The sequence below is a fragment of the Phyllostomus discolor genome, chromosome 3, assembly GCF_004126475.2.
Source record: "Phyllostomus discolor isolate MPI-MPIP mPhyDis1 chromosome 3, mPhyDis1.pri.v3, whole genome shotgun sequence".
NCBI classification, from domain to species: domain Eukaryota; kingdom Metazoa; phylum Chordata; class Mammalia; order Chiroptera; family Phyllostomidae; genus Phyllostomus; species Phyllostomus discolor.
The window spans coordinates 41,388,726-41,405,782 of record NC_040905.2 but is presented as its reverse complement, the minus strand read 5'-3'; positions in this window follow the sequence as shown (position 1 = coordinate 41,405,782).

The following is a 17,057-nucleotide window of genomic DNA, read 5'->3' as shown; positions in this document are numbered from 1 at the left end:
CAGCCCCAGGCCAGGTCTCACAGCCCAGGGTTTTAGCAGCCAGAAGATAGTTCCCTGTTACCTATGGCTGTATAAACCAGTGGGGTTTGGGACAGTGGAAAAAACTGCCAGATTTTTGCTACTTAAATTTTGGGTACACAAATGCACCCACTCTTGAATTCACCACTTGGGCAATAACTGGAAGGGCACCAGTTGCACATGGGAAGGGGATGAAGTGACCTAAAACAGGGTGAGTTCTGGGTGAGTCTCCAGAAGCCAGGTGGCAGTACGGTTCTCTACCCAAGCCCTCCCCACACAGCCACAAAGCAGTGAAGTGGGTTGCCCTGCCCTGACAACTACCTAAGGCTCCACCCCACATAATTTACAGGTGCCTTTTCTACATAGGTTACCCTACTAAGACAGGGAGTAAAAGAAGCTCTACCTGATACATAGAAACAAACACAGGGAGGCTGCCAAATTGAGGAACAAAGAAATGTGACCCAAATGAAAGAACAGAACGAAACCACAGAATAAGAACTAAGTGAAAGAGAGATAGTCAACATATCAGATGCAGAGTTTGAAACCCTGGTGATCAAGATGCTCAGAGAACTCCTTGAGTGTGGAGAGAAAAGAAAGAAAGAAAGAAAGAAAGAAAGAAAGAAAGAAAGAAAGAAAGAAAGAAAGAAAGAAAGAAAGAAAGAAAGAAAGGGATTACACTAAGTAAAATAAAGAAAAATCCACAGGGAACCAGCAGAAAAGGGAAGGAAGCTGGAATTCAAACCAATGATTTGGAACATAAGAAAGAAAAACATTCAAACAGAACAGAAAGAAGAAACAAGAATTCAAAAAATAACAAGGATAGGCTGAGGAACCTCTGGGACATGCCCAAACATGCCAACATCCAAATCATAGGGATACCAGAAGGAGAAGAGAAAGAGTAATAAAATGAAAACTTGTTCGAAAAAAATAATGGAAGAAAACTTCCCTAATTTGGCAAAGTAAATAGACATACAAGTCCAGGAAGCACAGAAAATCCCAAATAAATCGGACCCAAGGAGGAACACACCAAGACACATCATAATTAAAATACTAAAGGTTAAAGATAAAGAGAGAATCTTAAAGGCAGCTAGAGAAAAGCAGAGAGTAACCTACAAAGGAGTTTCCATAAGATTATCAGCTGATTTCTCAAAGAAACTTTGTAGGCAAGAAGGGACTGGCAAGAAGTGATGAAAACCAAGGACCTACAAACAAGATTACTCTACCCAGCAAAGCTATCATTTAGAATGGAAGGGCAGATAAAGTGTTTCCTAGACAAGGTAAAGCTAAAGGAATTCATCATTACTAAACCATTAGTACAGGAAATATTAAAGGGACTTTTTTAAGAAAAAGAAAAAGATCAAAACCATGAACATTAAAAAGGCAGTACATTCACAACTATCAACAACTAAATCTAAAAAAATAAACAAACAAAAAAATAAGCAAACAACTAGAACAGGAACAGAATCATAGGTATGGAGATCATTTGAAGGGTTACCAGCTGGGAGGGGAAAGGGAGAGAAAAGAGAAAAATGGTGCAGGGATTAAGAAGCATAATTGGTAGGTACAAAATAGGCAAGGGGGTGTTAAAAATAGCATAGGAAATGGAGTAGCCAAAGAACTTACAGGCACAACTCATGGACATAAACTAAGGAGGGGATTGCTGGAGGGAAGAGGAGTACCAGGGGGAAGGGAGGCAAAGGGGGGAAAATTGGGACAACTGTGACAGCATAATCGGTAAAATATATTTAAAAAAAACCCAAGCTAGATGATGTCAGGAAGGACACTGAGTGGCAGCAAAAATAAAAACAGGGGTGGGGGTGGGGTGGAGAAAAGAAATGCATTCTAAATCTTGACTCAATACAAACTTTTCCTACATGTGTATGTAGGGAAATATAATATTTCCTGTATATGTATATGAAAGAATCTACCCTCACTACTGATCTATTCTACTTCATTATTTAAAAAACTATGGTCATGGTCCAATGAGTTAACTTTATTTCATGAGACAATAATGGTCTATAAACTATAGTTTAAGCAAAAAAAGATAGTTTGATAATGCAGAATGAAGGCTAAACTATGGCAGTTTTTCACTGTGCACTAAATAATAATCACTCACTATAAAGAACAAAGAGCCACCTTTCTTCCACTCCACCTTCCAAACACTGAATCAGACCTACTATAATTCTTATCCTCATAGCTAACTCCCAATGTGCTTGTCTACTTTTACATATAGAAAGCCACAGCATAGGAAATGATAAATGAACAACTAGACAAATTACCCTACTCAACAGCACATAACCTTTCAGAATGCTCTTCTGGTTAGATTTCCAGCACTCTTAACCTTTATGTTGCAAGTCCAAGTTTAAAAGAATAAAATGAGAAAAATGAAAGGCCTAGGAAGAGAGGAAGAATCACAGAATGAGAGACTTGGTTGAGGCTTTGGGACAGCAGGTACTCTTCAATAAAGAAGTTTGTTCTATGGCATCTCAGGGGTTAAGCATTAAGGATCTAAAATGGGACTTGGACCATCCTGAGCTTCCCTAGGGGCTGGAATAGAGGTAAAGGCATGAATAGTGACATGAGTGAGGTGAGTCTAAAGTCTAGAGATACAGAATTTGTGACATACCCCAGATCCTTATAAAGGGTGACTTTGGGCAATGCCAAGGTAAAAAATCAGCATTGGCCCTGGCTGGTGTGGCTCAGTGGGTTGAGCATGGGCCTGTGAACCAGAGGGTCATGGTTTGATTCCCACTCTAGGACACATGCCTGGGTTGCAGGCCAGGTTCCCAGTAGAGGGGTGAGAGAGGCAACCACATATTGATGTTTCTCTCTCTCTCTTTCTCCTTCCCTGCCCCTCTAAAAATAAATAAATAGAATCTTAAAAAAAAATCAGCATTGACCCTATGTCTTGGAGAGGCCATAACAGTTCACTTCCATTGTGAATGTCTGGAAATCTTTTGCATAGGTCTGGCGACCCCTCCTCATCCCTGGCCAAACCACCCACTATTATTGCATTATTTAATGAGATTAAGAAAGCTGGCCTAACAATGAGGCATCATTCAACACACTCTACTCTGAAGACAAATTTAAAGGAATAAATAATATTTGGAAGGAACACTTCCTGGGCAGCTACAGAGAAACAATATTACTTAATAACCCGTGTGGAAAAAATTATAGTAGGTTACAAGAGTGGAGGAAGCCATGGTAATTTGGAAACAATGCATGTTTCTCTGAAGCAGGCTTAATTAATAGAAGACACTTGATTTTGTTGGTGATAATTGCAATAGGTTTCCATGATGAAGTAGGTGAAATGCTCCCATGCTTGGAATTTTACCCAGACTTGTTTTTAACATGTTGCCTTTTCCTTTGCTGGTATTCTAAAATCAAAACATAGTGTTTCTCTACAACTGTACATTTCTCTACAACATTTGTATGTAATTTGGGATTTTTGAGTCTGTATAATAAAATCTCTGAGCTTTCCCTGAAGCATGCATGAGGTCCTACTTGACCTATTTGTATGGCTATAGCAATCTGTTAGGTTGGGCTCTCTGGCAGCTTTCCTTGATTTTCTGGAGTTAAGTCCATCCGCTTTTGCTGCAATATGCTTAACATTAATATGATTTGGAAATGTAAGTTCAAAATCTAGTCTAAGTGTCCACTTATATCTGGAAACATATACCCTTGTTATAACCCTACTATAGGTGATATGTTTTGCTGAATACAGTTTGAGACTTATCTGTCATATTTCTCTAGCAGTTTCTGTGCTTCATTTGTCAGGATAATAGAGAACCAGCTGAATCTGTAAAACAAAGTCCATTGGCTTAACTTCAAAATCTTCTTGCATATGTGCTACACTGGATGACCTTAGAAAGATCACACTGGTAGCAGAACAATTCTTGTACCCTAATACCATAATGGCATAGCTGCATGGTATAATAACTTATATACTCTGCAATAATGTCTACTGGCATGGATGAGGGAAGATACTGTCTGGTTGGGACAAAGAGAGTTCCCACTCCTTGAGAATAAACATGTTTGCTGAATTATTGTTCTTCAAGCAAGAGGTAGGGAGTGGTCTATTGCTGGCATAATGCCAAAGGGGTCCTCACTTCCCAGGTTTATAATGCCCACAGCTGAAAGTCCATGGAGATAAAAAGTGCTGGCTATTGAGACCACTCCTTCCTGTGCATAACGTTAGAAAAAAACTTACACAAACCCCAGACTTTGGGAACCACAACCGCACAAGCATTCACAGTCAAGGAAGACCTGCACCCAGAACCACAGCCATACTGCACAAACTTCTCATCCATTCCCTGACCTTCTCAGCCCTAGAAATAGAATATCCTATGGAGAGCAGCAGCAAGAGATATCAAGCCAGCATCCTAGCGGAGACCATACATGCCTTGACAGGCAGATTCAAAATGTCTGAGGTCAGAGAGTGAGAACCTAAGTCAAGTTCAGCATGTCTACCTTACCGAGCTTCCAACTGTCTGCATGTACCTTCTGTCATTTCCACATCTCTAGCCACTATTGAGACTCTCCTTGGTGAATTCCTCTCAGCTACTCTCTCCTGTTCCATTTCAGTATTATTCTTCGAGTGGGTACTGGTGACCTGTGACCACCCACTCTTTCTTCATCTTCACAGAAAAACTCATCAGAGTATAAAATTTATGGGATTTGAATGAGGTGGATCTGGGTTTTATTTTTTAGTTCTTTTGCCTATTTGTAGTGGCAACTTGAACAAGATGCTTAACCTCTCATCCATATTCCTTAAGGGTGGCTGGAAAAATAAACTCATCTCTTCATTCAGCAAACATTCATTAAACATTTAAAGCAAAAAAAGCAGAAGGCACAATGCCTGACATATAAGCACGTGGTAAATGTTAATTGTTCTTATTAAGATGAAAATAACAATAAAGACAGAAGTAATATTAAATGCCAATCTAAACTGGTCCTACATTCATAGCCACTTCCTTCTGAGTCAGTAAATATCAATTCATTGGTTATTGTTTCTATGACTTTTGTTGGGCCTCAAATTTCTAGTTTATTCTCACTGTAGCTACCACTTTTTTTCTTGGCTTGGCTCTTGCAAAATGCTGAGATTGTAGTGTTTTCCTCTGGATAATATAATCATTACGAGAATATGAACGCCTTCACAAGCTTCATGTATCAGGTAACTCTCACTAGAAGAGTTCCCGTGCCCAGGAGAAGTTGGATGGCATCCTGAGGAGTCTCCACTTGCCATATGGTGTGACAAATGTCATAAGGTAATTGTTTCCTTCATTCCAGTCCAGCTTGCCAGGAACCTGGTGCTATGTCTGCAATACACAAGACCAATGGCTTAACTGCACCCAGGCCTTCAAAAGCAACCATGAATTCTCTGAAGTCTCCACAATCCAACAGAACTTAGGTGCCCCGAGTTCATCCTTCTATACATTGCTCAGTAGCTTTATGTTAACTGTGCTTGTTCTTATGACTAATTCTAGGAATCTGTTCTAAATTAATAAAAGTTTTCCTAGTACTAGTAATTGCTAATAATCTCAGAACTTAAAGAAACCTATTTATAATTGTTAGTGAGTGGTTTGTCTTTCTTATTTTCTTTACTTAGAACAAAATTCTAATTTTTTGCTAGCATTACAGCTTATTTTTCATTAAGTGGCAGTTTCTACAACATGGGTATCCAGAAGGTATTGTCTTTCTTTGGCTGATATATTGTCTAATTCATTGTATTAACCACATGTATGGGTGATTGGTCAAATTAATTGCTTTACATAAGAGGCCTTGTACAATAAGGTTGTTATTTCTTTTTCTTGGTCACATCCTTTGGTTTAGGTAAGCTACAACATAATTTATCCTTAATCTCTTGTAGCCTTCATTTTCTAATTGCTTTGTTAGCCATTTCAATGTTTTTTCCTAGGGTTACAAATTCAAATTCCTAAATGGAATGGAATGACTTGTGAGAAAGGACTGAAAAGAATGGTGAGCCCAATGGTGCTAGTGTTTCTGATTTTTTGGAATATTAATAAAATAGGTATTAAATGTCCTCCAAAAATATCAATGGACTGGACTTAATTTAAGAAATAGCAGTTTATAACCTCTATTTCTATTTTAGGGTTTTTGTCTCTGTGCATATTCTCTTTATAACAAAGGGCCAGGTTTTTCACATTGAGATCTATGCTATCAGAGGCTAAGTATATTTCATTATGCTAAGAATAGTAATTATTTTTATTTTATAATTTCAAATGTATTTTAAAGTTATTAGAGAGTTCTTGGTTGATCTGTCAACCTTTCAATTGCTTCTGGAGAGAGAGAGAGAGAGAGAGTGTGTGTGTGTGTGTGTGTGTGTGTAAAATAAACAACCCTCCTCAGTTCTATATCTAGGCATTTTCTTACCAGCATAATGTGTATGTATCTGTAGGACTTCATTTCTTCACTCATATAATGGCTCACAGTCTTTTCTATTGTAGTTATTAAAGTGAGGGAGATTATGTAGTTTGGATTTTTCCCTCAACTCTTCAAGTTCTTGGCAAAAGGAGCATCTCACTAACATTATGGTTGACAGAGCCACAGGCCCATTGCTGAGGCCCATAGAGCTCTCACCCTGTGCTGGCATATCACATTCCCCTGATTTTCACAGTGTTAAAATGTTACTAGGATCTAAATTCTCCATTTTATCACTTATCTATTTCCTTATAGTTTCCTGATATGCTCTTAATTTTTCTGTGGCCACCCTAGAAAAAAAGAAGTTATAGCCACTATGGACTAGTCCCAAACTCTACTGGATTATAATATGTTAAGGAACCTGAAAACAGTTCAATAAACTAACACTGAGATAAATGCTTATGGAGCAAGGAGAATTATAGTGAAAACAGAGGTGAAGGGAAAAGATTTCACCCTTTATAGAAACTTTATGATATCTTTTTTTTAATCCTCACTCGAGGACACGTTTTTATCAATTTTAGAGAGAGAGGAAGAAACAATGATGTGAGAAAGAAACATTGGTTGGATGGAACCCACAACCTAGGTATGTGCCCTGACCAGGGTATCAAACTTGGAACCTTTTGGTATACAGGGCAATGCTCCAACCACCTGGAACAGGATGATGTTCCTGAGCCACCTGGTCAGTGCAAAACTTCATTCTGCCTTTGACAAATATATTTGGAACTTCTGCTACAGAACAATGAGTACACATTTACCCAAACACAGCTCTAGCCTTCTCCAGTAGCCTTTATTCTCACAGCCTGAAGACAGTTAATACTTCAAAAACAGATTGCCCTCTTCAAAAGTCTGGGCTAATTCTTAGGTAAACCAGAAGAAATATGATCTATCTTTGAACAAAACAGGATATTTTCTTGCTCCATTAAATCTTAAGTTCCCTGTCTTTGACTGATTTCTTTTTCAATAAACTTGCTGGTCTTAAAATTCAAAAGAAGACCCAAATTGCTGTAGCATTCATTGACATCTTTATATTTGGATCATGACATGGTAGATATGGTCGTGTACCACTCAGAAGCCCCCTTCTAGACCAAGGTACTCATTTCCTCAGCTGCTAGGGTTGTTGGCTGCTGATGGCTCACAGCTGAGTCTCAGGTCATGGACAAAGGGCACAGCCTCACCCAAGTTAGCACAACCTCCCTGGAGTCAGCTGACATCCAATGACTCATTCCAGGGTCTCCTTGCCTTGATCCAGGAGATCTTGAAGTATTATCACAGACCATGGATCCAAGTGAGATCACCTAAGATCTCTGTTGCTACCCCATTGCAATTCAATTTCTCCATCTCACAGTCCTGTTTCTCTTGTTTTGGGTACAAACTTTCTACACACAAACCTCTAACCCAGAATTTATTTTCTGGGAAATTAACAAAAGATGGTTAATACCAAGAGTGGTCCTAAGAAGCAGACTCTAAAATGAAATTTTTGAACCCGATTATCTGCCATCAGGTGTCAATGAAAACCCCATCACTAGTGGTAGGAAGAGAATGAATAGCCCCTGGTGAGCTGCATTGGTGCAATTGCTAATGCAGTTACCTGTGGTGAACTGATTGATGCAATATCTGAGGAGAGTTTGAAGAGTATGGGAAAGTTAGGATTATGAAATTGGATGGCTACTCTGGTGCTATTGATGTAGTGGATAGAGACAGCAAAATGCTGGGGAAGATTAATTCCCAACATGCAACAAATTGTGAAAGTTAGAGGGTTTTATTGGCAGCATAGAGAGACTCATCTCTAGCAACTGAAGGGCAAAAAAATCTGAGAATCAGGTTCAGTACTTAACTATAAAGGGGAGCAGAGCTGAAGAGAAGGTTGAATTCTCAACCCCAACTAGTCTGCTTCACAAAGACCAATTTCTAAACTTGAGCCTCAGATCCAATATCTCACATCCAAACTCATTGACAAAGAGAATCCGTGTTCCTATCGGAAAGAACTCTGCAGCACCATAGCAAGTGTACAGGAATGAGTTTCCTATCAGCAAAACAACATCCACTTCCTTGGATAACCATATGCTAAACAGAGGACAACAACCAAACATTTTGAGGACTCTTTGGCAAAATTTCTATGTTAACTTCAATGGCCAGGGACTTACAGCATCACTACTGCCCTTGTGAGAATTGTGATATCTTAATGTCACTTAATAAATGGAGTAATATACCATGTCTAGCTCACAGAAGGCCCATTTGGTGGTCATTTGCCCATTCAGCACATGTACATTTTGAAAGATCATGCTTAGGAGTTGGCAGAAACCACACATTGGTTCCTTGGCCTGTAGTAAAATAGCTACAATGTTATAGTGGGTAAAGCAAAGCAGAAATTTATGAAACTTCCCCTTTCTCTTTCCAAGAGAGTGATTCAAAAAGACTTTTACATCCTGAGTGGAATGTCAGGGGTTGGTGTTACTTTGAAGACCTAGGGTGGTGGTCACCTTTTAATCTCCATATAATTCACCATTCTAGCCCCTACAAAAAATACATGGATTCTGAAAGAAGAGAGTGGACTAACACTAACTAACCCAGGCACTAGCTTAATTGCTATAACAAATGTGGTATTTCTGCTCAGGCAGATGGACATGGCCTCAGGAACATAATCTAGCAAATGCCTTCTTTTCCATCCCTATCAAGAAGGAGGATCACCAGCAATTCCCATTCATGCAGTAAAGATAATATTTAAGACCTTGCTTCAGGGTCTTAAATTTTGAAGGGACCAGGACCATCTGGACATTCCATGGAATGTCATATTGGGCCGCTGTATTGATGGCATCTTAAATGTATTGGAAGGCCATTGTAAAACACTTTTGCTCCTGAGGGTGGGAGGGAAAATCTGTGAAGATTTGAGTTTCCTTCACATTGGTAAAGCGTTTAAGAGTCCAGAGGCCTAGGGCATGCTTAGGCATTCTTCTAAAGTAAAGGACTGATGATTGCACCTTGTGCCTCCTGCCACTAGGAAGGAAACACAGATTCTAGAGGCAGGATATTTCACACTGGGGAATATTGCTCTGTTCCATTTGCTAGGGAACATGAAGGCTGAGAACTTTGAGTGTAACTCCATGTAGCAAATGCAGGCCATGGTACAATATAGTCAGCGCTGTACCTTGGACCATAAATCTGACTGATACTAGGGTACTAGCAGTACCTGTGGCAAAAAGAGACTGTCTGTGGAGGTTATAACCAGCCCATACAGAAAAATCACAATGTAGACTGCTACAGTTCTGAAGAAGCCAGGCCATCTGAACTCTAGGATCAGATGCACCATTTAAAATATAATTCTTGCTATGCTACTAAGCCCTGGTAGAGATTGAGCTTCTGGCCTGGGCCATAAAGTGATATGAAGTCACAGCTGTCCATTATAGCTGAGTTCTGTCTACCAGGCCAAAGGTCACACAGTCTCAATAGCAACCCATCGTAAGATGGAAATGGTGCAGGATCAAAAATGATCAAGGTCACAGACACAAATAAACTGCACAGTCAAGAGACCCAGACTACCACGTCCTCGTCAACCACCTTTTCACTGGCTTCTTTCCCTCAGATAGCACCTGTGAGTGCACAGGAGGAGTCCTTCAGACCAGCTGAAGGGGGAATTAAGAGACTGAAGTTATTCATAGACGAGTCAGTTCAAATGTGGGTACAAGCTGAAAATGGATTGCTACTGTATTACAGTCTTACTCAGGGAAGATTCAGGAAAACGGCACTGAGAAGAAATCCTGCTAATGGGCAGAGCTGGAGGGAATGAATCTGCACATCCACTTTGCTTAGAGAGAGAAAGAGTTGAGGGAGAAATAGGTGTGGATTCTTGGGCAACAGTGAATGGTTTCACTGGTTGTTCAGCTGTCTGGAAGGAATACTATTGAAAGATAAAGGAAAAGGAGGTATGGGTTAACAGCATGAGAATGGACTCAAGAGCAGGCACAAAAAGTGAAGGTCATTATTTTGCCCATTAGCACTTCCCAGAGAGGGTCCGCCAGAAGAGTGCTGCCCGAGAATAAAGGCCCTACAGAGATGTATCATTTGAAAAATAACAAGTAATGGTAGTTGTCCCCAGTCAGATGCAGAGCTGTTTGATACGTGTAGAGGGGCCACCCTCCAAAATTTCCTCAGTTGGGGTAATTTTAAAAATAACACAACTAGAAGCAAAAATGAGATAATAAAGCAACACCAAGTGACATTGAAATCTTATATTATTCTGTACCACAGAATTATCAGTAGAGAGTGATGAGGAGATGATGAGGATATTTTAACTTGGGGTCAATGAATGGACCTCAGCATTTCAAGGGAGATTTTGTGAAGCTGAGTGGATGTTTGTGTGTGGGTGTATTAAATGGCAAGTGTTTCACTAGCTTAAGACATATGTGATCTAATATTATATAGTCCAAAGAGTTCAAAAGATGAAGAAGTGTGAGACCTGTACCCAGCCTCCTCTAGCTAACTAACAAGCTTTCATACTTGAGCCTTTTTAGACCTTAATTTCCTCATCTATAAAACAGAGGTTCAGACTAGATCAGAGACTCTTTATTTTTCATTCTCTAATATGCACACACCTGTGTGTAGCTCAGAAACATAAATGATACCTCCATATGTACCCAGACTTTGATACACATATGCAGCAGCTCTGATAAACTGAGTGTTGTAGAAATACCCACTCCTTAATCACTAGACATAGGAAAAGCCTTGGTCAATGTATTTAAGTTCCTGTTCAATTATAAATTCATTCTTTTTTGATAAATCTAATACATATCATTGTTTAAGAAGTAACCATTAGGCCTTTTTGGTTGTTGTCTTCAGTCTCTGCTCCTGTGCTTGTAGAATACACCAGGATCAACACTCATTTTTTCAATACCAGTCACTTTTTGGTGAGCATATCTTCATTTGGCCAAAATATTACAATAAAAATTATATTAAAAAGAAGTTTTCAATATATTGCCAGTTTTATGCAATCATGGTTTCCCTTTAAACCCATCAAATATTTTCTTTGTGACTACAACTATATAGAGAAACAAAAAAGCAAAAAAACAAATAAATAAGTAAATATTCCACAGGGGATATGTTAAATAATTGAGATGTCTAAAGTGGCTTAAATATGTGACTTAGATGACAATAAAACATAAAATAGAATACTCCCCCAAGTGGTATTTTGGCACACATCAAATATTTTTCTGAAAAATAAACTACTTTGGGATATACTCTAGCAAAATTAAAAAGTAACAGAAAAGAAAAATCAAGATGACAATGAAATACCACTTTACAGCCACTAGGATGACTATAATAAGAAGTGTTGGTGAGGATATAGAAAAACTGGTTCTCTTATACACTACCAGTGAGGTTTTAAAATGATGTAATCACTTGTAAAACTATGTGACAGCTCCTCAAAGATTAAACACAGACTTACTCAGATGTACCATACGACCTAACAATCCCACTTGTAGGTACCTACCCAAGAAAATGAACATACGAGTTCACACAAAAACTTGCACGTGAAATTTCATAGTAACATTATTTATACCCCCCCCCCGCCGCCCTGCCCAAGTAGAAACAGCCTGAATATGTATCAGCTGATGAAGGGGTAAACAAAATGTGCCAGAAAAATATGATGGAATATTGTCACTGCACAGATCATGAAATCCTCACACAGAGACCCTGAGGCTCCTAGACATGAACAAAGGCAGTCAAGTGGCAGGGAGGTAGAAATAGTTTAATTTCCCCTAGGATATGCTTAGCTATGCTTAGTAGGTATTGTCCAACTAAATATGGTGGGAAAAATACATTGATCACCATACAGATCACTGGAAACTCATTTAGTCAAATACTAGAACAAGCTTGACAATGTAAAACCAATTATGCCACCAGTATCGGTGCCTTAGACACATGGCAGGTATTACTCATCATGCCTGAGCATTGCCACTGAGCCCGCTCCCCCCACTCCCTCTCAACAGAGCATTCCAGAAACTGCCCCCAGTCCATTAGGGTCAGCATGTAAGATGTTACTACTCTGCCACCCTAAATCCTAACGAGTTACTCAACACCCACAGCAGGTCACAGTTTAAAAAACTTAAGGGCACTTGCAATACCCTACACTACTTGACAGTTAGTTACTGAGGAATGTCCTGCCATCTTCCTTGAAGACCTTCACAACTGAGCACACTGCCAGAAAACTTTGGGAAGCAATTTCTAGTAAATAGTCTTGGCCTATGAAATTTAGTATATCTTTAATTTTAGTTGTAAAGGATTCATTATGAGGACATGATAGTAATTCCTTCTTACGCAGATAAGGCTTGGAAAAAGTGGATAAAAAGTTTGAGAATTTTGCCCAGTGGCAAAAGGGCTGTGGGAAATTTGTCACAGAAGCTCCCTGAACTAGGCACCTCATTCCCGTGAGGGCACTCAGCATGACCTCCTTTTAGGGCCACAAAGATGCACTACTAGATCCTTGGAAAAAGAATTCATCTTTAGCTTCCATTTCTCATTTATATAAGAAACAAATGTTCAATGTCAAAAACTATAAAAGAGAGATAGAGAGGTGTAGAACTATAAAGAGAAAGTAAAAACTACCTGTTATCCCACTGTCTTTGAAAAACTGCCATCAGTAGTATTTATATGTAGGCATTTTTCAATACAAATTGATAATAGGAACATATAACTGTTTTATACCTGTTTGAAAGGCCCATTCTTACAGCATTCCCCTGACCTCAAGCACATTTTCATCTATCAGATACAGTTTTATGAGTTTGAGAAGCTTATTTCTACCTAACTGAATCCCTCAAGCTCTAAAAAAAAAACATAAAAGAACAAGCTGGGACATGGCTTTTAATGCTCAGGTTTGTGTCCTTTACACTTTCTGTTAGAAAAAAAAAATGTTTTTATTTGGAATAAGACCCAGAAAAAAAATTTTTTTTTCTGTTAGAAAAAAAATGTTTTTATTTGGAATAAAAACCCAGAAATCAGAGCTAGGGAAATGTTCAGATATGTCGGTCTTGAGTTTACTTGAGCCGTTTCATGGTTAGTTTTTGGTTTTTGTTTTGTTCTGTCTTACCATGCCCATTTGATTCTCTTCTCTCCACCATCCACCGCTTTTTAAGGGATGAACACCTGTTCAGTATTTCTATGAAGCAGAATTATGCCATTGCCTGGAGCCAAGAGACCTGACATGCAAGTCAGTGTTGTTATAACAAGGAGCACTGAAGGAGGAGGATGAATAATCTGCATTTTACCATAATTTCTAGTGCTGTTTAGCCTTGCCGGCCCACCTGCAGAAAGGATGGGACTTTCAGAATTAAGTTTGTTTGCATTAAGCAACTGGTCAAACTCTTCAGTGAAGAAACATTTGGAAAGGTTCTGCTTCTCTTTGGAATGTTGGCCGGTACTACATCCTTTCCTCCACACAGTAAGAAATGAGAATTGCCCACTAACGCAGCTTTTTTTAGTATTGGTTTGTTTTCTGAGGAGGAGCAATGTACTCTGCCCCTCAAGGATGAGAAATCACGTGGTTGATATTCAAAGAGAACCCACAAGGGATTCCCCTCTTAAGAAAACACATCTGTCAGTGAGATAATTAAAGGTGGAGGAACCGGGTAAGCAAAGTTCCCTTGATGGAGTGGAAGAGCACATGCAGCCAGGTTGCATGTCCAATGTGAATGCATGGAAGATTCCAGCAAGATGTTTGCTCTCCTCTTGCTAAAATCCCAGTGGCAAAGAAGATGAGAGGACAGTTCTGGCAATGTTTCCATGAGAGCACATGAAACCCAGACCCAAAGAGAAGAACTGCCAAATGCTTGAGAAAACCACAACCACAGGGACTCCTAAAACTTTCATCAGCCCCCCACCCCCAAAAGGATTAAATCTACTCCCCTGATTAACTGAGCTATTCAACTTATGGCTCTGTGACTCATAGTTGTCATGCCATTACTTGGGAATCAAGAGTGGATCCAGGTAGGGACCCAGTTAAAATTAAGAAGGAAAGTTAAATTGTTGTATCTGGTTTATCTTTTTAGAGTAAGCAATGAAACAACTGTGAGACATATACTGCATATTTCATGTCTTGAATCAACAAAGGAGCCATGCCAAATATCAGATTAAATATTCCACAGCTGAAGTGTTTGCATAACTTTTCAGTGGCTACCATTTAAAAAAAGAAAAACAGTGATGGGCCTTTAAAAAAATATTCCCTTAACTTGACATGCTCACAGTGTACTGCCAGCAATTGCTCTCAACTTGGAAGGCAAGGCCACGCATATCTTGTCCCTGGAGCGCTGGCGCCAGCTGGCAAGTGAGGCCCAGTGTTTCCATTCGCTCCAGAAGCATGTAGCCCCACTGTGTGCCCCGAAGGCCACAGGTGCTCTGCTGTATTGTTTAACCATGTCTGCTTTGGCTAAGAAGCAAGTCATTTTGAGAAGGTATTTCCTGGTTCTCTGTTGTGTTTCAACAATTAGTTTGCAATCACTGCGTGTGCTTTCAGTTTGGGTTGGCTCTGTGGGTCTGCTGAGGAAACCAGAGACGTCTTTTACTGAAACAAAATAATATGTTTGAACAAATCAGCCTTATTGTCATTGGCCCTGGTGTGATTTGAAATAATTTTAGCTTTGTATTTCTCTAGGGTTGCTCAAGAGGTGATGCTTTTCAATCTCAGGTTGTGTAAGCAGAAGGAGAGAACTGATATGTCCTAAACACCTACTAAGTGTCAGGTGTTTTTCCTGTATTTTCACGATGTCTATTCTTAGAAATCTAAGAAACTATTTGTTCCTCCATTCATTTTCCTGATGAAGAAACAGAGGTGGTGAGAGGGCCTCTCATTTGCCCAAGGTTATGTATCAGTAGTTTAGTTAAAATACAAGCTGTGGAGTCCAACTGCTTTGTTTCACCCCAGATCTGCTCCTTGCTCTCTGTGACCTTGGGCATATCACTCTACCTCTTGCCCAAGTTCCTCAACTGGAATATGAGAATAACAGTGGGAACCCTCCATTGAAAATGAAATGGGCGGAAAGGGATCAACACAGGAATTAGTCAATAAATACAGGCACTGTTATGTGACAGTGTAGAGATTTCAACCTGGTGCAGCTCCTCTCCAAGCTGGTGCTGATGACCCTTGCCACTCTGCCAGTCAGCATGAGACCTCTAAATGGCAAGGGGTTAAGTCAACACTGTTATTCAAATGACTCAAAGGATAAGGTGATTTCACATCCTAATTTTAAAATTATGTTCCCTATTGAGGCAAATAAGGCCTGGAGCTCTGGCTCTGGCTTGGGCATCTATAAAAGCAGCTCTTCCTGCAAAGGAACCAAAAAGAAAGAATTGGTGGGAGATACAGAGGCTGGAGGGCTCTGTCGTCTAATTGTCCAGGTCAGTGGCTTGAATTCAGAATTAAAAAATGAAAAATTGGCATGTGATATGTTTTCTCATGAGAGCTGATATCTGGCCTACTCATAGCAGCGAAAGTGGACCTGAAGTTGTGATGCTAACCATGCTCAACCCAACTGGATACTTCCTGTGTGCCGTGCAAAGATCAGTAAGACAGGGGCCCTGTCCCTGCAGGGCTCCACACACGTGTTCAAATAAGACTTCAAAATACAGAGACCTTGTCCTTCCATCACTGCTGTTTCGGAATCCATTCAAAACAAAGCTTTATATATTTTATCAGCTGTCACATAACCAGAAATTTTTAAGCTTTGTGAAGAGGCTTTCTTTAATAATTCTCGGTAAGAAAGCAAAATCCCCAAGTAGGAGAGAGGCCCAAAATGCAATCAACATGGTTAATCACTTGCAAGTTTTTCCAGTCTTGCATGGATTTCTTGGGCCTCAGTTGTACCAGTAACTACCCCCAGGGACTTGGAATTAGAGATCTGAACATGAATTCTGGCTTTGCCATGTATAAGCTGTATGGTTTTAGCCAAAAATCACTCAACCTATATCAGTCATATTTTTTAATTTATAAAATAGGGGAAGATGAAAAATATTCAGGCTGCAGAATTGCTATCAAAGAGTGAATAGATTGGAAGCTTTTTTATGCAGTAAAGACTTGTAAATATTTATTCTTGTTACTTCTATTCATACTTTCACTTCCATTCATTTTGGATAAGTTTTGCATAGTGTGGCTTTTACATTGTAAGTTGTCTGCTTTATAGTTTAATGTTTGTGAATATTTCAATAAGAAGGGTGGAAAAAAACAGCATCAGTGAGCAATCCCTCAATACCACATCCATAAGGGCAACAGGTAAAAAAGGGTACCTCCCACTGTTCAATTTTTAAAATGGTCATTTGTGAATTATTTACTTTATGTCATGTGTTATTGCAAATCTGTGTGTTTGACATTCTCACAACAAACTTATTGGATATTATTATTTCCATTCTACAAATAAACCTATGGTTCAAATAAGATGAGGTACATTCATACAATGGAATATTACCCATCAATAAAAAATAATTAAATCATCCATTTGCAATATGGATGAACCTAGGGGTCATTATGCCAAGTAGAATAAGTCAGACAGAGAAAGACAAGTACCATATAATTTCACTGATGTGTGGAATCTAAAAAAAACAAAAAAATTAATAAATAA